Source organism: Stenella coeruleoalba (genome assembly GCF_951394435.1).
Source record: "Stenella coeruleoalba genome assembly, contig: scaffold_319, whole genome shotgun sequence".
NCBI lineage: Eukaryota > Metazoa > Chordata > Mammalia > Artiodactyla > Delphinidae > Stenella > Stenella coeruleoalba.
The window spans coordinates 268,352-293,007 of NW_027646345.1; the positions used below are offsets into that span (position 1 = coordinate 268,352).

General features: G+C 45.6%; 2 pseudogenes across 2 annotated transcripts; both read left to right on the forward strand.

Annotated features, from left to right (window-relative positions):
- Positions 1-8,764: 8,764 nt before the first annotated feature.
- Positions 8,765-10,225, forward strand: LOC307181163 (protein-L-isoaspartate O-methyltransferase domain-containing protein 2-like; annotated as a pseudogene). Its single transcript has one exon. The product of its transcript is annotated as a protein-L-isoaspartate O-methyltransferase domain-containing protein 2-like (transcript).
- LOC307181162 (protein-L-isoaspartate O-methyltransferase domain-containing protein 2-like) lies at positions 9,295-23,816 on the forward strand (annotated as a pseudogene). Its single transcript has 2 exons — positions 9,295-9,377; positions 22,529-23,816. The product of its transcript is annotated as a protein-L-isoaspartate O-methyltransferase domain-containing protein 2-like (transcript).
- Positions 23,817-24,656: the final 840 nt, after the last annotated feature.

Consider the following 24,656-nt stretch of genomic DNA (forward strand, 5'->3'; position numbering starts at 1 on the left):
AAAGTGTAAAATCCAGAAAGGCAGGACAGGCCATGGAGAACTGGTAGCCTTGTTATGCTGATGGGCGGGATGTAAATGACCAAGAACCACTTGGGAGAAGTGTATGGTGTTTCCTGAAACAACTAAAAAACAAAGCAACAGAGCCTAGGGCACTTCCACTTATGGTCCTATAGCTTAGGGAAATTAAAATGAAAAAGGCACAGCCACCCCAAAGTTTGGAACGGCTCTGTTTACAAGAACCTCGTTTACAGTACAAGTTCAACATCGCAGAAAGTGAAAAATGGATAAAGAAGTTGTGGTATTTACTTACAAAACAATATCACTCAGCAATGAAATCTGTGTCATCAGGCCCTTAGCAGCACAATGAGTGCATTCAGGTATGATGATTCTAACTGAAATAAGTCACACAGAAATAGAAACATCATAAGATATCACTAATACACGGAATGTAAACTTGGCTACACAGGAACTGCATTCCAAAACAGAACAGGGTCTCAAATTTAGAAAATCAACTTATGCTTGCTTAAGGGAAAGGTGAGTTGGGGTGCTGCATAAAACCAGAGATTGAAATGAGCACAGATAAAGTTCCTTAAGCCAAATATGGAATAGACAAGAGCTACTCCTTGCTCAACGAAATGGACTCAAAACCCCATATTAAACGCCTAAGAATGTACATGACTAGTAAGTATCTTAAAACCTATGAATTGCTATGTCTCCAAAAGAGAATCAAGCGTGTGTACAGGGGCATAAACGCAGCAGTAATAGGATTGGAGAGGTTCGGTGAGCAAATGAAGACCCTTTGAAGTCATATTGCATGGTACCCATTACACGGTTCTCAACTCTCCAGGTTTAAGGTATTCTTCCTTCAGCTAAAACATGCATGTGGAACCCAGAGTATGATCAACCATGTGAACGGGAGACGTGTTCAAATATGTCTCAGTTTTCCTCCCCTGGTACTCGGGTGCAACATTCCAGACGCTTTACTAACACTCTCCCCACTTGGAGAGTCAGTCCCTTTAACCTCCTGTTTGGCCCAGTTTGCAATTTCTGCGGAAGATGAACAGGAATAGCGAGAACCAATGAGAGGCTAGCTGGAGGTGTCTGGATGGGCAAATTTAACTCTCATTTCCCACCAGGAAGAGGAATTAACCAAAGGCTCAGCATGCCGGGCCGGAACCAGATTAGGGCCTGAAGCCATCCTGCGGTGTTGCGGCCAGGTCACAAGAAAGCGAGTTGAAGAAAGGAGCTCAGGGGCACTGTAATTCACAAACCTGCAGAGTTATAAATGACAGCTATCGTCCAAAAATAGACTGAAGTAAGGCTGCCAAGAGGACTTGAAAGCGGGGCAGAATTGCAGGAAACCGATTTCAGGAGGTAGACTGGAGTTGCATTGAAAGCATAGGAAAAGAGGCAGAACGTCCACAATGATGCACTTGGCCAAAAAGGGCGTATGCGTTTTTTCCTGAATATATTCAGGAAAAAACGCATACGCCCTTTTTGGCCAACCAAGCAAGCTTGCAAAGGAAATCTGCACTACAATGAAGTCTCTCTTCCACCCGGTCAAAAGGGCCATCTGAAAAAAGTGTAAAATCCAGAAAGGCAGGACAGGCCATGGAGAACTGGGAGCCTTGTTATGCTGATGGGCGGGATGTAAATTGCCAAGAACCACTTGGGAGAAGTGTATGGTGTTTCTTGAAACAACTAAAAAACAAAGCAACAGAACCTAGGGCACTTCCACTTATGGTCCTATAGCTTAGGGAAATTAAAATCAAAAAGACACAGCCACCCCAAAGTTTGGAACGGCTCTGTTTACAAGAACCTCGTTTACAGTACAAGTTCAACATCGCAGAAAGTGAAAAATGGATAAAGAAGTTGTGGTATTTACTTACAAAGCAATATCAGTCAGCCTTGAAATCTGTGTCATCAGGCCATTAGCAGCACAATGAGTGGATTCAGGTATGATGATTCTAACTGAAATAAGTCACACAGAAAAAGAAACATCATAAGATATCAGTAATACACGGAATGTAAACGTGGCTACACAGGAACTGAATTACAGAACAGAACAGGGTCTCAAATTTAGAAAACTAACTTATGCCTGCTTAAGGGGAAATGTGAGTTGGGGTGCTGCATAAAACCAGAGATTGAAATGAGCACAGATAAAGTTCCTTAAGCCAAATATGGAATAGACAAGAGCTACTCCTTGCTCAACGAAATGGACTCAACACCGCATATTAAACGCCTAAGAATGTACCTGACTAGTAAGTATCTTAAAACCTATGGATTGCTATGTCTCCGAAAGAGAATCAAGCATGTGTACAGGGGCATAAACGCAGCAGTGATAGGATTGGAGAGGTTCGTGAGCAAATGAAGACCCTTTGAAGTCATATTGCATGGTACCCATTCCACGGGTTTCAACTACCCAGGTTTAAGGTATTCTTCCTTCAGCTAAAACATGCATGTGGATCCTAGAGTATGTTCAACCATGTGATCGGGAGACGTGTTCAAATATGTCTCAGTTTTCGTACCCTGGTACTCGGGTGCAACATTCCAGACGCTTTACTAACACTCTCCCCACTTGGAGAGTCAGTCCCTTTAACCTCCTGTTTGGCCCAGTTTGCAATTTCTGTGGAAGATGAACAGGAATAGCGAGAACCAATGAGAGGCTAGCTGGAGGTGTCTGGATGGGCAAATTTAACTCTCATTTCCCACCAGGAAGAGGAATTAACCAAAGGCTCAGCGTGCCGTGCCAGAACCAGATTAGGGCCTGAAGACATCCTGCGGTGTTGCGGCCAGGTCACAAGAAAGCGAGTTGAAGAAAGGAGCTCAGGGGCGCTGTAATTCACAAACCTGCAGAGTTATAAATGACAGCTATCGTCCAAAAATAGACTGAAGTAAGGCTGCCAAGAGGATTTGAAAGCGGGGCAGAATTGCAGGAAACCGATTTCAGGAGGTAGACTGGAATTGCATTGAAAGCATAGGAAAAGAGGCAGAACGTCCACAATGATGCACTTGGCCAAAAAGGGCGTATGTGTTTTTTCCTGAATATATTCAGGAAAAAACGCATACGCCCTTTTTGGCCAAGGAAGCAAACTTGCAAAGGAAATCTGCACTACAATGAAGTCTCTCTTCCCCCCGGTCAAAAGGGCCATCTGAAAAAAGTGTAAAATCCAGAAAGGCAGGACAGGCCATGGAGAACTGGGAGCCTTGTTATGCTGATGGGCGGGATGTAAATTGCCAACAGACACTCAGGAGAAGTGTATGGTGTTTGTTGAAACATCTAAAAAACAAAGCAACAGAGCCTAGGGCACTTCCACTTATGGTCCTATAGCTTAGGGAAATTAAAATCAAAAAGACACAGCCACCCCAAAGTTTGGGACGCCTCCGTTTACAAGAACCTCGTTTACCGTACAAGTTCAATATCACAGAAAGTGAAAAATGGATAAAGAACTTGTGGTACTTACGTACAATGCAGTATCACTCAGCAATGAAATCTATGTCATCAGGCCCGTAGCAGCATAATGAGTGGATTCAGGTATGATGATTCTAACTGAAATAAGTCACACAGAAAAAGAAACATCATAAGATATCACTAATACACGGAATGTAAACTTGGCTACACAGGAACTGCATTCCAAAACAGAACAGGGTCTCAAATTTAGAAAACCAACTTATGCTTGCTTAAGGGGAAAGGTGAGTTGGGGTGCTGCATAAAACCAGAGATTGAAATGAGCACAGATGAAGTTCCTTAAGCCAAATATGGAATAGACCAGAGCTACTCCTTGCTCAACGAAATGGACTCAAAACCCCATATTAAACGCCTAAGAATGTACCTGACTAGTAAGTATCTTAAAACCTATGGATTGCTAGGTCTCCAAAAGAGAATCAAGCGTGTGTACAGGGGCATAAACGCAGCAGTGATAGGATTGGAGAGGTTCGGTGAGCAAATGAAGACCCTTTGAAGTCATATTGCATGGTACCCATTACACGGGTCTCAACTCTCCAGGTTTAAGGTATTCTTCCTTCAGCTAAAACATGCATGTGGAACCCAGAGTATGATCAACCATGTGAACGGGAGACGTGTTCAAATATGTCTCAGTTTTCCTCCCCTGGTACTCGGGTGCAACATTCCAGACGCTTTACTAACACTCTCCCCACTTGGAGAGTCAGTCCCTTTAACCTCCTGTTTGGCCCAGTTTGCAATTTCTGCGGAAGATGAACAGGAATAGCAAGAACCAATGAGAGGCTAGCTGGAGATGTCTGGACGGGCAAATTTAACTCTCATTTCCCACCAGGAAGAGGAATTAACCAAAGGCTCAGCATGCCGTGCCGGAACCAGATTATGGCCTGAAGCCATCCTGCGGTGTTGCGGCCAGGTCACAAGAAAGCGAGTTGAAGAAAGGAGCTCAGGGGCACTGCAATTCACAAACCTGCAGAGTTATAAATGACAGCTATCGTCCAAAAAGAGACTGAAGTAAGGCTGCCAAGAGGACTTGAAAGTGGGGCAGAATTGCAGGAAACCGATTGGCACAATGATGCCATCCTGCGGTGTTGCGGCCAGCTCACAAGAAAGCGAGTTGAAGAAAGGAGCTCAGGGGCACTGTAATTCACAAACCTGCAGAGTTATAAATGACAGCTATCATCCAAAAATAGACTGAAGTAAGGCTGCCAAGAGGACTTGAAAGAGGGGCAGAATTGCAGGAAACCGATTTCAGGAGGTAGACAGGAATTGCATTTCAAGCATAGGAAAAGAGGCAGAACGTCCACAGTGATGCACTTGGCCAAAAAGGGCGTATGCGTTTTTTCCTGAATATATTCAGGAAAAAACGCATACGCCCTTTTTGGCCAACCAAGCAAGCTTGCAAAGGAAATCTGCACTACAATGAAGTCTCACTTCCCCCCGGTCAAAAGGGCCATCTGAAAAAAGTGTAAAATCCAGAAAGGCAGGACAGGACATGGAGAACTGGGAGCCTTGTTATGCTGATGGGCGGGATGTAAATTGCCAACCGCCACTCCGGAGAAGTGTATGGTGTTTCCTGAAACATCTAAAAAACAAAGCAAAAGAGCCTAGTGCACTTCCACTTATGGTCCTATAGCTTAGGGAAATTAAAATCAAAAAGACACAGCCACCCCAAAGTTTGGAACGACTCTGTTTACAAGAACCTCGTTTACAGTACAAGTTCAACATCGCAGAAAGTGAAAAATGGATAAAGAAGTTGTGGTATTTACTTACAAAGCAATATCACTCAGCAATGAAATCTGTGTCATCAGGCCCTTAGCAGCACAATGAGTGGATTCAGGTATGATGATTCTAACTGAAATAAGTCACACAGAAAAAGAAACATCATAAGATATCAGTAATACACGGAATGTAAACTTGGCTACACAGGAACTGAATTACAGAACAGAACAGGGTCTCAAATTTAGAAAACCAACTTATTCTTGCTTAAGAGGAAAGGTGAGTTGGGGTGCTGCATAAAACCTGAGATTGAAATGAGCACAGATAAAGTTCCTTAAGCCAAATATGGAATAGACAAGAGCTACTCCTTGCTCAACGAAATGGACTCAACACCGCATATTAAACGCCTAAGAATGTACCTGACTAGTAAGTATCTTAAAACCTATGGATTGCTATGTCTCCGAAAGAGAATCAAGCATGTGTACAGGGGCATAAACGCAGCAGTGATAGGATTGGAGAGGTTCGGTGAGCAAATGAAGACCCTTTGAAGTCATATTGCATGGTACCCATTCCACGGGTTTCAACTACCCAGGTTTAAGGTATTCTTCCTTCAGCTAAAACATGCATGTGGAACCTAGAGTATGATCAACCATGTGATCGGGAGACGTGTTCAAATATGTCTCAGTTTTCCTCCCCTGGTACTCGGGTGGAACATTCCAGACGCTTTACTAACACTCTCCCCACTTGGAGAGTCAGTCCCTTTAACCTCCTGTTTGGCCCAGTTTGCAATTTCTGCGGAAGATGAACAGGAATAGCGAGAACCAATGAGAGGCTAGCTGGAGGTGTCTGGACGGGCAAATTTAACTCTCATTTCCCACCAGGAAGAGGAATTAACCAAAGGCTCAGCATGCTGGGCCGGAACCAGATTAGGGCCTGAAGCCATCCTGCGGTGTTGCGGCCAGGTCACAAGAAAGCGAGTTGAAGACAGGAGCTCAGGGGCACTGTAATTCACAAACCTGCAGAGTTATAAATGACAGCTATCGTCCAAAAATAGACTGAAGTAAGGCTGCCAAGAGGACTTGAAAGCGGGGCAGAATTGCAGGAAACCGATTTCAGGAGGTAGACTGGAATTGCATTGAAAGCATAGGAAAAGAGGCAGAACGTCCACAATGATGCACTTGGCCAAAAAGGGCATATGCGTTTTATCCTGAATATATTCAGGAAAAAACGCATACGCCCTTTTTGGCCAACCAAGCAAGCTTGCAAAGGAAATCTGCACTACAATGAAGTCTCACTTCCCCCCGGTCAAAAGGGCCATCTGAAAAAAGTGTAAAATCCAGAAAGGCAGGACAGGCCATGGAGAACTGGGAGCCTTGTTATGCTGATGGGCGGGATGTAAATTGCCAACAGACACTCGGGAGAAGTGTATGGTGTTTCCTGAAACATCTAAAAAACAAAGCAACAGAGCCTAGGGCACTTCCACTTATGGTCCTATAGCTTAGGGAAATTAAAATCAAAAAGACACAGCCACCCCAAAGTTTGGGACGCCTCTGTTTACAAGAACCTCGTTTACAGTACAAGTTCAACATCGCAGAAAGTGAAAAATGGATAAAGAAGTTGTGGTATTTACTTACAAAGCAATATCACTCAGCAATGAAATCTATGTCATCAGGCCCTTAGCAGCACAATGAGTGGATTCAGGTATGATGATTCTAACTGAAATAAGTCACACAGAAAAAGAAACATCATAAGATATCAGTAATACACGGAATGTAAACTTGGCTACACAGGAACTGAATTACAGAACAGAACAGGGTCTCAAATTTAGAAAACCAACTTATTCTTGCTTAAGAGGAAAGGTGAGTTGGGGTGCTGCATAAAACCAGAGATTGAAATGAGCACAGATAAAGTTCCTTAAGTCAAATATGGAATAGACAAGAGCTACTCCTTGCTCAACGAAATGGACTCAACACCGCATATTAAACGCCTAAGAATGTACCTGACTAGTAAGTATCGTAAAACCTATGGATTGCTATGTCTCCCAAAGAGAATCAAGCATGTGTACAGGGGCATAAACGCAGCAGTGATAGGATTGGAGAGGTTCGGTGAGCAAATGAAGACCCTTTGAAGTCATATTGCATGGTACCCATTCCACGGGTCTCAACTCTCCAGGTTTAAGGGATTCTTCCTTCAGCTAAAACATGCATGTGGAACCCAAGTATGATCAACCATGTGAACGGGAGACGTGTTCAAATATGTCTCAGTTTTCCTCCCCTGGTACTCGGGTGCAACATTCCAGACGCTTTACTAACACTCTCCCCACTTGGAGAGTCAGCACCTTTAACCTCCTGTTTGGCCCAGTTTGCAATTTCTGTGGAAGATGAACAGGAATAGCGAGAACCAATGAGAGGCTAGCTGGAGGTGTCTGGGCGGGCCAATTGAACTCTTATTTCACACCAGGAAGAGGAATTAACCAAAGGCTCAGTGTGCCGTTCCGAAACCAGATTAGGGCCTGAAGCCATCCTGCGGTGTTGCGGCCAGGTCACAAGAAAGCGAGTTGAAGAAAGGAGCTCAGGGGCACTGTAATTCACAAACCTGCAGAGTTATAAATGACAGCAATCGTCCAAAAATAGACTGAAGTAAGGCTGCCAAGAGGACTTGAAAGCGGGGCAGAATTGCAGGAAACCGATTTCAGGAGGTAGACTGGAATTGCATTGAAAGCATAGGAAAAGAGGCAGAACGTCCACAATGATGCACTTGGCCAAAAAGGGCGTATGCGTTTTTTCCTGAATATATTCAGGAAAAAACGCATACGCCCTTTTTGGCCAACCAAGCAAGCTTGCAAAGGAAATCTGCACTACAATGAAGTCTCACTTCCCCCCGGTCAAAAGGGCCATCTGAAAAAAGTGTAAAATCCAGAAAGGCAGGACAGGCCATGGAGAACTGGGAGCCTTGTTATGCTGAAGGGCGGGATGTAAATTGCCAAAAACCACTCGGGAGAAGTGTATGCTGTTTCCTGAAACATCTAAAAAACAAAGCAACAGAGCCTAGGGCACTTCCACTTATGGTCCTATAGCTTAGGGAATTTAAAATCAAAAAGACACAGCCACCCCAAAGTTTGGAACGGCTCTGTTTACAAGAACCTCGTTTACAGTACAAGTTCAACATCGCAGAAAGTGAAAAATGGATAAAAAAGTTGTGGTATTTACTTACAAAGCAATATCACTCAGCAATGAAATCTGTGTCATCAGGCCCTTAGCAGCACAATGAGTGGATTCAGGTATGATGATTCTAACTGAAATAAGTCACATAGAAAAAGAAACATCATAAGATATCAGTAGGGCGGAGGTCGGGGCTGCGTAGTGGGAGGCGGACTGGCGAGGGGCGCCGGAAGAGCTGCAGGTGCGGCCCAGCGGCCGATTCCGCGGGCCCGCCGAGCCAGGAGGTACTGAGCCGCCGCCGCCGCCGCCGCCGCCCACGGCCCGGCCTGCAGCGGGGTTTGGGGGCGGTGCGGCCCCTCGGCCCCCTCCCCCTCTCTCCCTCCTCTCCACCCCTCCCCTTCCCGTGGTCCCGGGCTCCCGGACCCTCCCCCAGGGCCGCATTCTCCTCTCCCCGTCTTCCTGTCCTCTTCCGCTGTCCTCTCGTTCCCCACCCCCAAGCATAAACACCCCTCCGCGTCCCAGGCGTCTCCCGTCGCCCCTCCCCCCTCCCCGGGGGTCCGCCCTCCAGCGTTCCGGGGGTTCCCGAGGTCTCTCCAGCGGCAGCTTTCTGTAAGCGCGGTCCCGAAGATGGGAGGCGCGGTGAGTGCTGGTGAAGACAACGACGAGCTGATAGACCATCTGAAGGCGGCGCAGTACATCCGCTCCGAGCTGGTGGAGCAGGCCTTCCGAGCTGTTGACCGCGCCGACTATTACCTCGAGGAGTTTAAGGAGAACGCGTACAAGGACCTGGCGTGGAAGCACGGGAACATCCACCTCTCTGCTCCGTGCATCTATTCGGAGGTGATGGAGGCCCTGGACCTGCAGCCTGGCCTTTCCTTCCTGAACCTGGGCAGCGGCACCGGCTACCTCAGCTCCATGGTGGGGCTCATCCTCGGTCCTTTTGGTGTGAACCATGGGGTGGAACTCCATTCAGATGTGACAGAGTATGCGAAGCAGAAGCTGGACTTTTTCATCAGGACGAGTGACAGCTTCGACAAGTTTGACTTCTGCGAGCCCTCCTTCGTCACCAGCAATTGCCTGGAGATCTCTCCAGGCTGCTCTCAGTATGACCGGGTGTACTGCGGGGCAGGCGTGCAGAAGCAGCACGAGGGGTACATGAAGAGCCTCCTCAAAGTCGGGGGCGTCCTGGTCATGCCGCTGGAAGAGAAGTTGACTAAGATAACTCGGACGGGTCCTTCCGCCTGGGAAACCAAAAAGATTCTGGCTGTGTCTTTTGCTCCACTCGTCCAGCCCTGCCAGTCGGAGTCAGGAGAATCACGACTTGTCCACACCCCTGGCGGTTCGCAGCCTCCAGGACCTGGCGCGCATTGCCATCCGGGGCACCATTAAGAAGGTCATCCACCAGGAAGCTGTGAACAAAAACGGGAACGGACTGAAGAACACTCCCAGGTTTAAACGGAGGAGAGTTCGCCGCCGCCGAATGGAAACGATTGTCTTTTTGGACAAAGAGGTGTTTGCCAGTCGGCTCTCCAACCCCTCTGATGACACCAGCTGCGGAGACCTGGAAGACGAGCGGCAAGAAGAAGAGGTGACAACCCCGCCGGACACCAAGCCCGAGCCCCCGGTGAACTTCCTGCGTGAGAAGGTCCTGAGCCTCCCTCTGCCAGATCCCCTGAAGTACTACCTGCTTTATTACAGAGAAAAGTAAGTCTGTGGTCCAGGGGAGGAGGCCAAGCCTTCCTGGAGGGCTGCCCGCAGCAGGTGCACTGGAGGAGGAAGGGGCTCCCGCTCTGCATCTCGTCTTCTCGTCTGTCCTTGACTGTCCTGTAGAGTTTTCATCCAGTCATCTGATTTCTGTAAACATAGTCTGACAAACATAAGGTGCAAGGGGGAATGTCTCAAAAGGGCGAGAGTCTCCTGGAGGAGGGGTTGACTTCACACTCTCAGGAAATGCTGAGGTCTACACGTGGAGGTGGCCTGGAGACCGTTTCTTACACAAGGTACACGTGTCTGCATCAGAAAGGAAAACTGAAGTTGAAATTAATCTGTGTTTCTTATAAAAGGTGAGACAAAAAGCACAAGTTGCTAAGTGTATGAAATCTTTTCTGAGTGGGACACGCCTATGTGCAAGTTTGAATTTTATGGAATCAACCTCTTAATTACTGGCACCGAGTAATTAAAGATTTATTAAAAGATTAATTTAAAAGATTTAACTAAATGTTTTAGTTATTTGGAACGTGGATACTTGATTGAAAAGCCCTCTCTTATTTTAAGTAAATTAATTACATCTTACGTGAGTTGTCAATTGTAATTTTAAAAAACAAAAATTGTGATGGGGAGAGGAATGAACGTATCAGATTGCCAGGTGTCTTTGTGGAATTGCAAAAGAATTCCAAGGCATTTTTTTCTGACACCTTTTGTTACCTTTAAAGTAACCAACATTGAGTAATCCCGTCAAAGAAAGTCCTGAAGAATGAAACAAGTGTTGTGTGTAAGTAATGAGCTGCATTACTTTTGCCCCAGAGACAGAGAGTACTGTTGACTCAACTTTAAATACAGTCAACGGTGTCTAAAGCTCAGTCCTCAGAGCAGGTGGGAAGTACTGGCTGCAGGAAATGGATTGGGGACGGTGTAGACGGCCTGTGGGTTGGTGTTTTGTTTTTTTTTTCAGTTGGCTATTGTTCTGTAATCACATAACAGTACTGATTCATAGATTTTATCTTTTATAATTCTGGAGAAAAATATTTGTTAGTTTTGTAATTTTTCCTAAGAACAAACGCGTGTTTGGTACATTGCATTAGAACAGTTTCACTCAAGTTTGACTTGTGGAATCCATCTTCTCCAGCGCTGTGTGTTGAGAGCTTCCTGTCTTATTAAGTCGTGGGTCTAGAAGAAGAGGCTGTCCTTTTAGTTAGGTGGCAGGATGTTTACAAGTGACACTGCTTCTTCCAAAACATTGGTTCTTTTCAGACTTTTCAGTTTTAACCAAAGTTAAACCCCAAATCAGAGTCATCCAGATTTTATGATTCATTTGATCTCTCAGCCTCTCAGGAGTTGCTGGATTTCAGTGTCTTTGTGGTTTTACCAGCTTCGCGGAGTTCTGGTTATTTTGTTTTGCCATTTATGCTTTTTTAAAGTAACTGAGTCATTTTATCACAGAACACTGCGTGCACACATAGCTGGGAAAGCGGGTATATTGCCCTAAATGGGTACCGTTAAGCTGTTGTAAAGAAGGGTTTCTTCATAGTCGTGTTTACCTGCCTTTAACTGAACGTCAAGCCTCATTGTCTCAGAGAGAAAAGCATGAGTCACGTTTACTTGCTAAGACTTCGGTTTGCAGATCTTGTTGACGTCATTCTAATTGATTTGTAGAGACCTCTGCAACACGTGGACGTTTTTGGACATGATATCTGAAATATTTTATATTAGGTGGCTTGACTAAATGTTTTTCTGTAATTGTATATGGATTTCCTTTTTCTTCAACCACATTTGCCTTTATGCTAGATTGTAGAAAGTCTTTGCGAGGCATAAGACATGTTTTCCCCTATGTATGTTAAACCTTTCCTAACATTTTGTATTTACATGTTGGTTTGTGACTTTTAAACCAGAATTTGGTTACAAGATATATATATATAGATATTGAATATAATATATGTGAAATAATTTGGTATTGATCTATCTAATAAACATAAAGGAGAATCATCAGTGAGTTTCCCTGTGTGTCAGCACCTTTCTCCGGAGTCAGTCTGAGACACTACTTTCTGTTTTCAGACAGATGACTTATATATATAGTCTGTGTTGTCTGCAAGCTCTGTATTGTAAAGCACATTCTAGACAATGGCTGACTTTTGTGTTTCGATTAGTCTGTATTTTTATATGTGACTTTCGTCTTGCAAGTAGTGCAGCCATAGACATGTGCAAAACAAGCAACAAATGCATAATATTAAGCACATAAGACAGAAGCCAGCTGCGTATTTAAAAGTATTTTTGCCCATCTGGAACTTTCAGGGGATTAAGACGAGAAATATGAAACAAAGGTTTTGATGAACTGATACACAAGCGATACCAATAAAGGTAGTTACGGCAAAAAAAAAAAAAAGATATCAGTAATACACGGAATGTAAACTTGGCTACACAGGAACTGAATTACAGAACAGAACAGGGTCTCAAATTTAGAAAACCAACTTATGCTTGCTTAAGGGGAAAGGTGAGTTGGGGTGCTGCATAAAACCAGATTGAAATGAGCACAGATAAAGTTCCTTAAGCCAAATATGGAATAGACAAGAGCTACTCCTTGCTCAACGAAATGGACTCAACACCGCATATTAAACGCCTAAGAATGTACCTGACTAGTAAGTATCTTAAAACCTATGGATTGCTATGTCTCCGAAAGAGAATCAAGCATGTGTACAGGGGCATAAACGCAGCAGTGATAGGATTGGAGAGGTTCGGTGAGCAAATGAAGACCCTTTGAAGTCATATTGCATGGTACCCATTCCACGGGTTTCAACTACCCAGGTTTAAGGTATTCTTCCTTCAGCTAAAACATGCATGTGGAACCTAGAGTATGATCAACCATGTGATCGGGAGACGTGTTCAAATATGTCTCAGTTTTCGTACCCTGGTACTCGGGTGCAACATTCCAGACGCTTTACTAACACTCTCCCGACTTGGAGAGTCAGTCCCTTTAACCTCCTGTTGGGCCCAGTTTGCAATTTCTGCGGAAGATGAACAGGAATAGCGAGAACCAATGAGAGACTAGCTGGAGGTGTCTGGACGGGCAAATTTAACTCTCATTTCCCACCAGGAAGAGGAATTAACCAAAGGCTCAGCGTGCCGTGCCGGAACCAGATTAGGGCCTGTAGACATCCTGCGGTGTTTCGGCCAGCTCACAAGAAAGCGAGTTGAAGAAAGGAGCTCAGGGGCACTGTAATTCACAAACCTGCAGAGTTATAAATGACAGCTATCGTCCAAAAATAGACTGAAGTAAGGCTGCCAAGAGGACTTGAAAGCGGGGCAGAATTGCAGGAAACCGATTTCAGGAGGTAGACTGGAATTGCATTGAAAGCATAGGAAAAGAGGCAGAACGTCCACAATGATGCACTTGGCCAAAAAGGGCGTATGCGTTTTTTCCTGAATATATTCAGGAAAAAACGCATACGCCCTTTTTGGCCAACCAAGCAAGCTTGCAAAGGAAATCTGCACTACAATGAAGTCTCACTTCCCCCCGGTCAAAAGGGCCATCTGAAAAAAGTGTAAAATCCAGAAAGGCAGGACAGGCCATGGAGAACTGGGAGCCTTGTTATGCTGATGGGCGGGATGTAAATTGCCAACAGACACTCGGGAGAAGTGTATGGTGTTTCCTGAAACATCTAAAAAACAAAGCAACAGAGCCTAGGGCACTTCCACTTATGGTCCTATAGCTTAGGGAAATTAAAATCAAAAAGACACAGCCACCCCAAAGTTTGGGACGCCTCTGTTTACAAGAACCTCGTTTACCGTACAAGTTCAATATCACAGAAAGTGAAAAATGGATAAAGAACTTGTGGTACTTACATACAATGCAGTATCACTCAGCAATAAAATCTATGTCATCAGGCCCGTAGCAGCATCATGGGTGGATTCAGGTATGATGATTCTAACTGAAATAAGTCACACAGAAAAAGAAACATCATAAGATATCACTAATACACGGAATGTAAACTTGGCTACACAGGAACTGAATTACAGAACAGAAGAGGGTCTCAAATTTAGAAAACCAACTTATGCTTGCTTAAGGAGAAAGGTGAGTTGGGGTGCTGCATAAAACCAGAGATTGAAATGAGCACAGATAAAGTTCCTTAAGCCAAATATGGAATAGACAAGAGCTACTCCTTGCTCAACGAAATGGACTCAACACCGCATATTAAATGCCTAAGAATGTACCTGACTAGTAAGTATCTTAAAACCTATGGATTGCTATGTCTCCGAAAGAGAATCAAGCATGTGTACAGGGGCATAAACGCAGCAGTGATAGGATTGGAGAGGTTCGTGAGCAAATGAAGACCCTTTGAAGTCATATTGCATGGTACCCATTCCACGGGTTTCAACTACCCAGGTTTAAGGTATTCTTCCTTCAGCTAAAACATGCATGTGGAACCTAGAGTATGATCAACCATGTGATCGGGAGACGTGTTCAAATATGTCTCAGTTTTCGTACCCTGGTACTCGGGTGCAACATTCCAGACGCTTTATTAACACTCTCCCCACTTGGAGAGTCAGTCCCTTTAACCTCCTGTTTGGCCCAGTTTGCAATTTCTGTGGAAGATGAACAGGAATAGCGAGAACCAATGAGAGACTAGCTGGAGGTGTCTGGATGGGCAAATTTAACTCTCATTTCCCACCAGGAAGAGGAATTAACCAAAGGCTCAGCGTGCCGTGCCAGAACCAGATTAGGGCCTGAAGACATCCTGCGGTGTTGCGGCCAGGTCACAAGAAAGCGAGTTGAAGAAAGGAGCTCAGGGGCACTGTAATTCACAAACCTGCAGCATTATAAATGACAGCTATCGTCCAAAAATAGACTGAAGTAAGGCTGCCAAGAGGACTTGAAAGTGGGGCAGAATTGCAGGAAACCCATTTCAGGAGGTAGACTGGAATTGCATTGAAAGCATAGGAAAAGAGGCAGAACGTCCACAATGATGCACTTGGCCAAAAAGGGCATATGCGTTTTTTCCTGAATATATTCAGGAAAAAACGCATACGCCCTTTTTGGCCAACCAAGCAAGCTTGCAAAGGAAATCTGCACTACAATGAAGTCTCACTTCCCCCCGGTCAAAAGGGCCATCTGAAAAAAGTGTAAAGTCCAGAAAGGCAGGACAGGCCATGGAGAACTGGGAGCCTTGTTATGCTGATGGGCGGGATGTAAATTGCCAACAGACACTTGGGAGAAGTGTATGGTGTTTCCTGAAACATCTAAAAAACAAAGCAACAGAGCCTAGGGCACTTCCACTTATGGTCCTATAGCTTAGGGAAATTAAAATCAAAAAGACACAGCCACCCCAACGTTTGGAACGGCTCTGTTTACAAGAACCTCGTTTACAGTACAAGTTCAACATCGCAGAAAGTGAAAAATGGATAAAGAAGTTGTGGTATTCACTTACAAAGCAATATCACTCAGCAATGAAATCTATGTCATCAGCCCCTTAGCAGCACAATGAGTGGATTCAGGTATGATGATTCTAACTGAAATAAGTCACACAGAAAAAGAAACATCATAAGATATCAGTAATACACGGAATGGAAACTTGGCTACACAGGAACTGAATTACAGAACAGAACAGGGTCTCAAATTCAGAAAACCAACTTATGCTTGCTTAAGGGTAAAGGTGAGTTGGGGTGCTGCATAAAACCAGAGATTGAAATGAGCACAGATAAAGTTCCTTAAGCCAAATATGGAATAGACAAGAGCTACTCCTTGCTCAACGAAATGGACTCAACACCGCATATTAAACGCCTAAGAATGTACCTGACTAGTAAGTATCTTAAAACCTATGGATTGTTATGTCTCCGAAAGAGAATCAAGCATGTGTACAGGGGCATAAACGCAGCAGTGATAGGACTGTAGAGGTTCGGTGAGCAAATGAAGACCCTTTGAAGTCATATTGCATGGTACCCATTACAAGGGTTTCACCTACCCAGATTTAAGGTATTCTTCCTTCAGCTAAAACATGCATGTGGAACCTAGAGTATGATCAACCATGTGATCGGGAGACGTGTTCAAATATGTCTCAGTTTTCGTACCCTGGTACTCGGGTGCAACATTCCAGATGCTTTACTAACACTCTCCCGACTTGGAGAGTTAGTCCCTTTAACCTCCTGTTTGGCCCAGTTTGCAATTTCTGCGGAATATGAACAAGAATAGCGAGAACCAATGAGAGGCTAGCTGGAGGTGTCTGGACGTGCAAATTTAACTCTCATTTCCCACCAGGAAGAGGAATTAACCAAAGGCTCAGCATGCCGGGCCGGAACCAGATTAGGGCCTGAAGCCATCCTGTGGTGTTGCGTCCAGGTCACAAGAAAGCGAGTTGAAGAAAGGAGCTCAGGGGCACTGTAATTCACAAACCTGCAGAGTTATAAACGACAGCTATCATCCAAAAATAGACTGAAGTAAGGCTGCCAAGAGGACTTGAAAGCGGGGCAGAATTGCAGGAAACCGATTTCAGGAGGTAGACTGGAATTGCATTGAAAGCATAGGAAAAGAGGCAGAACGTCCACAATGATGCACTTGGCCAAAAAGGGCGTATGCGTTTTTTCCTGAATATATTCAGGAAAAAACGCATACGCCCTTTTTGGCCAACCAAGCAAGCTTGCAAAGGAAATCTGCACTACAATGAAGTCTCACTTCCCCCCGGTCAAAAGGGCCATCTGAAAAAAGTGTAAAATCCAGAAAGGCAGGACAGGCCATGGAGAACTGGGAGCCTTGTTATGCTGATGGGCGGGATGTAAATTGCCAACAGACACTCGGGAGAAGTTTATGGTGTTTCCTGAAACATCTAAAAAACAAAGCAACAGAGCCTAGGGCACAGCCACTTATGGTCCTATAGCTTAGGGAAATTAAAATCAAAATGACACAGCCACCCCAAAGTTTGGGACGCCTCTGTTTACAAGAACCTCGTTTACCGTACAGGTTCAATATCACAGAAAGTGAAAAATGGATAAAGAACTTGTGGTACTTACGTACAATGCAGTATCACTCAGCAATGAAATCTATGTCATCAGGCCCGTAGCAGCATAATGAGTGGATTCAGGTACGATGATTCTAACTGAAATAAGTCACACAGAAAAAGAAACATCATAAGATATCACTAATACACGGAATGTAAACTTGGCTACACAGGAACTGAATTACAGAACAGAACAGGGTCTCAAATTTAGAAAACCAACTTATGCTTGCTTAAGGGGAAAGGTGAGTTGGGGTGCTGCATAAAACCAGAGATTGAAATGAGCACAGATAAAGTTCCTTAAGCCAAATATGGAATAGACAAGAGCTACTCCTTGCTCAACGAAATGGACTCAACACCGCATATTAAACGCCTAAGAATGTACCTGACTAGTAAGTATCTTAAAACCTATAGATTGCTATGTCTCCGAAAGAGAATCAAGCATGTGTACAGGGGCATAAACGCAGCAGTGATAGGATTGGAGAGGTTCGGTGAGCAAATGAAGACCCTTTGAAGTCATATTGCATGGTACCCATTCCACGGGTTTCAACTACCCAGGTTTTAGGTATTCTTCCTTCAGCTAAAACATGCATGTGGAACCCAGAGTATGATCAACCATGTGATCGGGAGACGTGTTCAAATATGTCTCAGTTTTCATCCCCTGGTACTCGGGTGCAACATTCCAGACGCTTTACTAACACTCTCCCCACTTGGGGAGTCAGCGTCTTTAACGTCCTGTTTGGCCCAGTTTGCAATTTCTGCGGAAGATGAACAGGAATATCGAGAACCAATGAGAGGCTAGCTGCAGGTGTCTGGACGGGCAAATTTAACTCTCATTTCCCACCAGGAAGAGGAATTAACCAAAGGCTCAGCATGCCGGGCCGGAACCAGATTAGGGCCTGAAGCCATCCTGCGGTGTTGCGGCCAGGTCACAAGAAAGCGAGTTGAAGAAAGGAGCTCAGGGGCACTGTAATTCACAAACCTGCAGAGTTATAAATGACAGCTATCGTCCAAAAATAGACTGAAGTAAGGCTGCCAAGAGGACTTGAAAGCGGGGCAGAATTGCAGGGAACCCATTTCAGGAGGTAGACTGGAATTGCATTGAAAGCATAGGAAAAGAGGCAGAACGTCCACAATGATGCACTTGGCCAAAAAGGGCGTATGCGTTTTTTCCTGAATATATTCAGGAAAAAACGCATACGCCCTTTTTGGCCAACCAAGCAAGCTTGCAAAGGAAATCTGCACTACAATGAAGTCTCACTTCCCCCCGGTCAAAAGGGCCATCTGAAAAAAGTGTAAAATCCAGAAAGGCAGGACAGGCCATGGAGAACTGGGAGCCTTGTTATGCTGATGGGCGGGATGTAAATTGCCAACAACCACTTGGGAGAAGTGTATGGTGTTTCCTGAAACATCTAAAAAACAAAGCAACAGAGCCTAGGGCACTTCCACTTATGGTCCTATAGCTTAGGGAAATTAAAATCAAAAAGACACAGCCACCCCAAAGTTTGGGACGCCTCCGTTTACAAGAACCTCGTTTACCGTACAAGTTCAATATCACAGAAAGTGAAAAATGGATAAAGAACTTGTGGTACTTACGTACAATGCAGTATCACTCAGCAATGAAATCTGTGTCATCAGGCCCGTAGCAGCATAATGAGTGGATTCAGGTATGATGATTCTAACTGAAATAAGTCACACAGAAAAAGAAACATCATAAGATATCACTAATACACGGAATGTAAACTTGGCTACACAGGAACTGCATTCCAAAACAGAACAGGGTCTCAAATTTAGAAAACCAACTTATGCTTGCTTAAGGGGAAAGGTGAGTTGGGGTGCTGCATAAAACCAGAGATTGAAATGAGCACAGATGAAGTTCCTTAAGCCAAATATGGAATAGACCAGAGCTACTCCTTGCTCAACGAAATGGACTCAAAACCCCATATTAAACGCCTAAGAATGTACCTGACTAGTAAGTATCTTAAAACCTATGGATTGCTAGGTCTCCAAAAGAGAATCAAGCGTGTGTACAGGGGCATAAACGCAGCCATGATAGGATTGGAGAGGTTCGGTGAGCAAATGAAGACCCTTTGAAGTCATATTGCATGGTACCCATTGCACGGGTCTCAACTCTCCAGGTTTAAGGTATTCTTCCTTCAGCTAAAACATGCATGTGGAACCCAGAGTATGATCAACCATGTGAACGGGAGACGTGTTCAAATATGTCTCAGTTTTCCTCCCCTGGTACTCGGGTGCAACATTCCAGACGCTTTACTAACACTCTCCCCACTTGGAGAGTCAGTCCCTTTAACCTCCTGTTTGGCCCAGTTTGCAATTTCTGCGGAAGATGAACAGGAATAGCAAGAACCAATTAGAGGCTAGCTGGAGATGTCTGGACGGGCAAATTTAACTCTCATTTCCCACCAGGAAGAGGAATTAACCAAAGGCTCAGCATGCCGTGCCGGAACCAGATTATGGCCTGAAGCCATCCTGCGGTGTTGCGGCCAGGTCACAAGAAAGCGAGTTGAAGAAAGGAGCTCAGGGGCACTGCAATTCACAAACCTGCAGAGTTATAAATGACAGCTATCGTCCAAAAAGAGACTGAAGTAAGGCTGCCAAGAGGACTTGAAAGTGGGGCAGAATTGCAGGAAACCGATTGGCACAATGATGCCATCCTGCGGTGTTGCGGCCAGCTCACAAGAAAGCGAGTTGAAGAAAGGAGCTCAGGGGCACTGTAATTCACAAACCTGCAGAGTTATAAATGACAGCTATCATCCAAAAATAGACTGAAGTAAGGCTGCCAAGAGGACTTGAAAGAGGGGCAGAATTGCAGGAAACCGATTTCAGGAGGTAGACAGGAATTGCATTGAAAGCATAGGAAAAGAGGCAGAACGTCCACAGTGATGCACTTGGCCAAAAAGGGCGTATGCGTTTTTTCCTGAATATATTCAGGAAAAAACGCATACGCCCTTTTTGGCCAACCAAGCAAGCTTGCAAAGGAAATCTGCACTACAATGAAGTCTCACTTCCCCCCGGTCAAAAGGGCCATCTGAAAAAAGTGTAAAATCCAGAAAGGCAGGACAGGACATGGAGAACTGGGAGCCTTGTTATGCTGATGGGCGGGATGTAAATTGCCAACAGACACTCGGGAGAAGTGTATGGTGTTTCCTGAAACATCTAAAAAACAAAGCAACAGAGCCTAGGGCACTTCCACTTATGGTCCTATAGCTTAGGGAAATTAAAATCAAAAAGACACAGCCACCCCAAAGTTTGGGACGCCTCTGTTTACAAGAACCTCGTTTACAGTACAAGTTCAACATCGCAGAAAGTGAAAAATGGATAAAGAAGTTGTGGTATTTACTTACAAAGCAATATCACTCAGCAATGAAATCTATGTCATCAGGCCCTTAGCAGCACAATGAGTGGATTCAGGTATGATGATTCTAACTGAAATAAGTCACACAGAAAAAGAAACATCATAAGATATCAGTAATACACGGAATGTAAACTTGGCTACACAGGAACTGAATTACAGAACAGAACAGGGTCTCAAATTTAGAAAACCAACTTATGCTTGCTTAAGAGGAAAGGTGAGTTGGGGTGCTGCATAAAACCAGAGATTGAAATGAGCACAGATAAAGTTCCTTAAGTCAAATATGGAATAGACAAGAGCTACTCCTTGCTCAACGAAATGGACTCAACACCGCATATTAAACGCCTAAGAATGTACCTGACTAGTAAGTATCGTAAAACCTATGGATTGCTATGTCTCCGAAAGAGAATCAAGCATGTGTACAGGGGCATAAACGCAGCAGTGATAGGATTGGAGAGGTTCGGTGAGCAAATGAAGACCCTTTGAAGTCATATTGCATGGTACCCATTCCACGGGTCTCAACTCTCCAGGTTTAAGGGATTCTTCCTTCAGCTAAAACATGCATGTGGAACCCAAGTATGATCAACCATGTGAACGGGAGACGTGTTCAAATATGTCTCAGTTTTCCTCCCCTGGTACTCGGGTGCAACATTCCAGACGCTTTACTAACACTCTCCCCACTTGGAGAGTCAGCACCTTTAACCTCCTGTTTGGCCCAGTTTGCAATTTCTGCGGAAGATGAACAGGAATAGCGAGAACCAATGAGAGGCTAGCTGGAGGTGTCTGGGCGGGCCAATTGAACTCTTATTTCCCACCAGGAAGAGGAATTAACCAAAGGCTCAGTGTGCCGTTCCGAAACCAGATTAGGGCCTGAAGCCATCCTGCGGTGTTGCGGCCAGGTCACAAGAAAGCGAGTTGAAGAAAGGAGCTCAGGGGCACTGTAATTCACAAACCTGCAGAGTTATAAATGACAGCAATCGTGCAAAAATAGACTGAAGTAAGGCTGCCAAGAGGACTTGAAAGCGGGGCAGAATTGCAGGAAACCGATTTCAGGAGGTAGACTGGAATTGCATTGAAAGCATAGGAAAAGAGGCAGAACGTCCACAATGATGCACTTGGCCAAAAAGGGCGTATGCGTTTTTTCCTGAATATATTCAGGAAAAAACGCATACGCCCTTTTTGGCCAACCAAGCAAGCTTGCAAAGGAAATCTGCACTACAATGAAGTCTCACTTCCCCCCGGTCAAAAGGGCCATCTGAAAAAAGTGTAAAATCCAGAAAGGCAGGACAGGCCATGGAGAACTGGGAGCCTTGTTATGCTGAAGGGCGGGATGTAAATTGCCAAAAACCACTCGGGAGAAGTGTATGCTGTTTCCTGAAACATCTAAAAAACAAAGCAACAGAGCCTAGGGCACTTCCACTTATGGTCCTATAGCTTAGGGAATTTAAAATCAAAAAGACACAGCCACCCCAAAGTTTGGAACGGCTCTGTTTACAAGAACCTCGTTTACAGTACAAGTTCAACATCGCAGAAAGTGAAAAATGGATAAAAAAGTTGTGGTATTTACTTACAAAGCAATATCACTCAGCAATGAAATCTGTGTCATCAGGCCCTTAGCAGCACAATGAGTGGATTCAGGTATGATGATTCTAACTGAAATAAGTCACATAGAAAAAGAAACATCATAAGATATCAGTAGGGCGGAGGTCGGGGCTGCGTAGTGGGAGGCGGACTGGCGAGGGGCGCCGGAAGAGCTGCAGGTGCGGCCCAGCGGCCGATTCCGCGGGCCCGCCGAGCCAGGAGGTACTGAGCCGCCGCCGCCGCCGCCGCCGCCCACGGCCCGGCCTGCAGCGGGGTTTGGGGGCGGTGCGGCCCCTCGGCCCCCTCCCCCTCTCTCCCTCCTCTCCACCCCTCCCCTTCCCGTGGTCCCGGGCTCCCGGACCCTCCCCCAGGGCCGCATTCTCCTCTCCCCGTCTTCCTGTCCTCTTCCGCTGTCCTCTCGTTCCCCACCCCCAAGCATAAACACCCCTCCGCGTCCCAGGCGTCTCCCGTCGCCCCTCCCCCCTCCCCGGGGGTCCGCCCTCCAGCGTTCCGGGGGTTCCTGAGGTCTCTCCAGCGGCAGCTTTCTGTAAGCGCGGTCCCGAAGATGGGAGGCGCGGTGAGTGCTGGTGAAGACAACGACGAGCTGATAGACCATCTGAAGGCGGCGCAGTACATCCGCTCCGAGCTGGTGGAGCAGGCCTTCCGAGCTGTTGACCGCGCCGACTATTACCTCGAGGAGTTTAAGGAGAACGCGTACAAGGACCTGGCGTGGAAGCACGGGAACATCCACCTCTCTGCTCCGTGCATCTATTCGGAGGTGATGGAGGCCCTGGACCTGCAGCCTGGCCTTTCCTTCCTGAACCTGGGCAGCGGCACCGGCTACCTCAGCTCCATGGTGGGGCTCATCCTCGGTCCTTTTGGTGTGAACCATGGGGTGGAACTCCATTCAGATGTGACAGAGTATGCGAAGCAGAAGCTGGACTTTTTCATCAGGACGAGTGACAGCTTCGACAAGTTTGACTTCTGCGAGCCCTCCTTCGTCACCAGCAATTGCCTGGAGATCTCTCCAGGCTGCTCTCAGTATGACCGGGTGTACTGCGGGGCAGGCGTGCAGAAGCAGCACGAGGGGTACATGAAGAGCCTCCTCAAAGTCGGGGGCGTCCTGGTCATGCCGCTGGAAGAGAAGTTGACTAAGATAACTCGGACGGGTCCTTCCGCCTGGGAAACCAAAAAGATTCTGGCTGTGTCTTTTGCTCCACTCGTCCAGCCCTGCCAGTCGGAGTCAGGAGAATCACGACTTGTCCACACCCCTGGCGGTTCGCAGCCTCCAGGACCTGGCGCGCATTGCCATCCGGGGCACCATTAAGAAGGTCATCCACCAGGAAGCTGTGAACAAAAACGGGAACGGACTGAAGAACACTCCCAGGTTTAAACGGAGGAGAGTTCGCCGCCGCCGAATGGAAACGATTGTCTTTTTGGACAAAGAGGTGTTTGCCAGTCGGCTCTCCAACCCCTCTGATGACACCAGCTGCGGAGACCTGGAAGACGAGCGGCAAGAAGAAGAGGTGACAACCCCGCCGGACACCAAGCCCGAGCCCCCGGTGAACTTCCTGCGTGAGAAGGTCCTGAGCCTCCCTCTGCCAGATCCCCTGAAGTACTACCTGCTTTATTACAGAGAAAAGTAAGTCTGTGGTCCAGGGGAGGAGGCCAAGCCTTCCTGGAGGGCTGCCCGCAGCAGGTGCACTGGAGGAGGAAGGGGCTCCCGCTCTGCATCTCGTCTTCTCGTCTGTCCTTGACTGTCCTGTAGAGTTTTCATCCAGTCATCTGATTTCTGTAAACATAGTCTGACAAACATAAGGTGCAAGGGGGAATGTCTCAAAAGGGCGAGAGTCTCCTGGAGGAGGGGTTGACTTCACACTCTCAGGAAATGCTGAGGTCTACACGTGGAGGTGGCCTGGAGACCGTTTCTTACACAAGGTACACGTGTCTGCATCAGAAAGGAAAACTGAAGTTGAAATTAATCTGTGTTTCTTATAAAAGGTGAGACAAAAAGCACAAGTTGCTAAGTGTATGAAATCTTTTCTGAGTGGGACACGCCTATGTGCAAGTTTGAATTTTATGGAATCAACCTCTTAATTACTGGCACCGAGTAATTAAAGATTTATTAAAAGATTAATTTAAAAGATTTAACTAAATGTTTTAGTTATTTGCAACGTGGATACTTGATTGAAAAGCCCTCTCTTATTTTAAGTAAATTAATTACATCTTACGTGAGTTGTCAATTGTAATTTTAAAAAACAAAAATTGTGATGGGGAGAGGAATGAACGTATCAGATTGCCAGGTGTCTTTGTGGAATTGCAAAAGAATTCCAAGGCATTTTTTTCTGACACCTTTTGTTACCTTTAAAGTAACCAACATTGAGTAATCCCGTCAAAGAAAGTCCTGAAGAATGAAACAAGTGTTGTGTGTAAGTAATGAGCTGCATTACTTTTGCCCCAGAGACAGAGAGTACTGTTGACTCAACTTTAAATACAGTCAACGGTGTCTAAAGCTCAGTCCTCAGAGCAGGTGGGAAGTACTGGCTGCAGGAAATGGATTGGGGACGGTGTAGACGGCCTGTGGGTTGGTGTTTTGTTTTTTTTTTCAGTTGGCTATTGTTCTGTAATCACATAACAGTACTGATTCATAGATTTTATCTTTT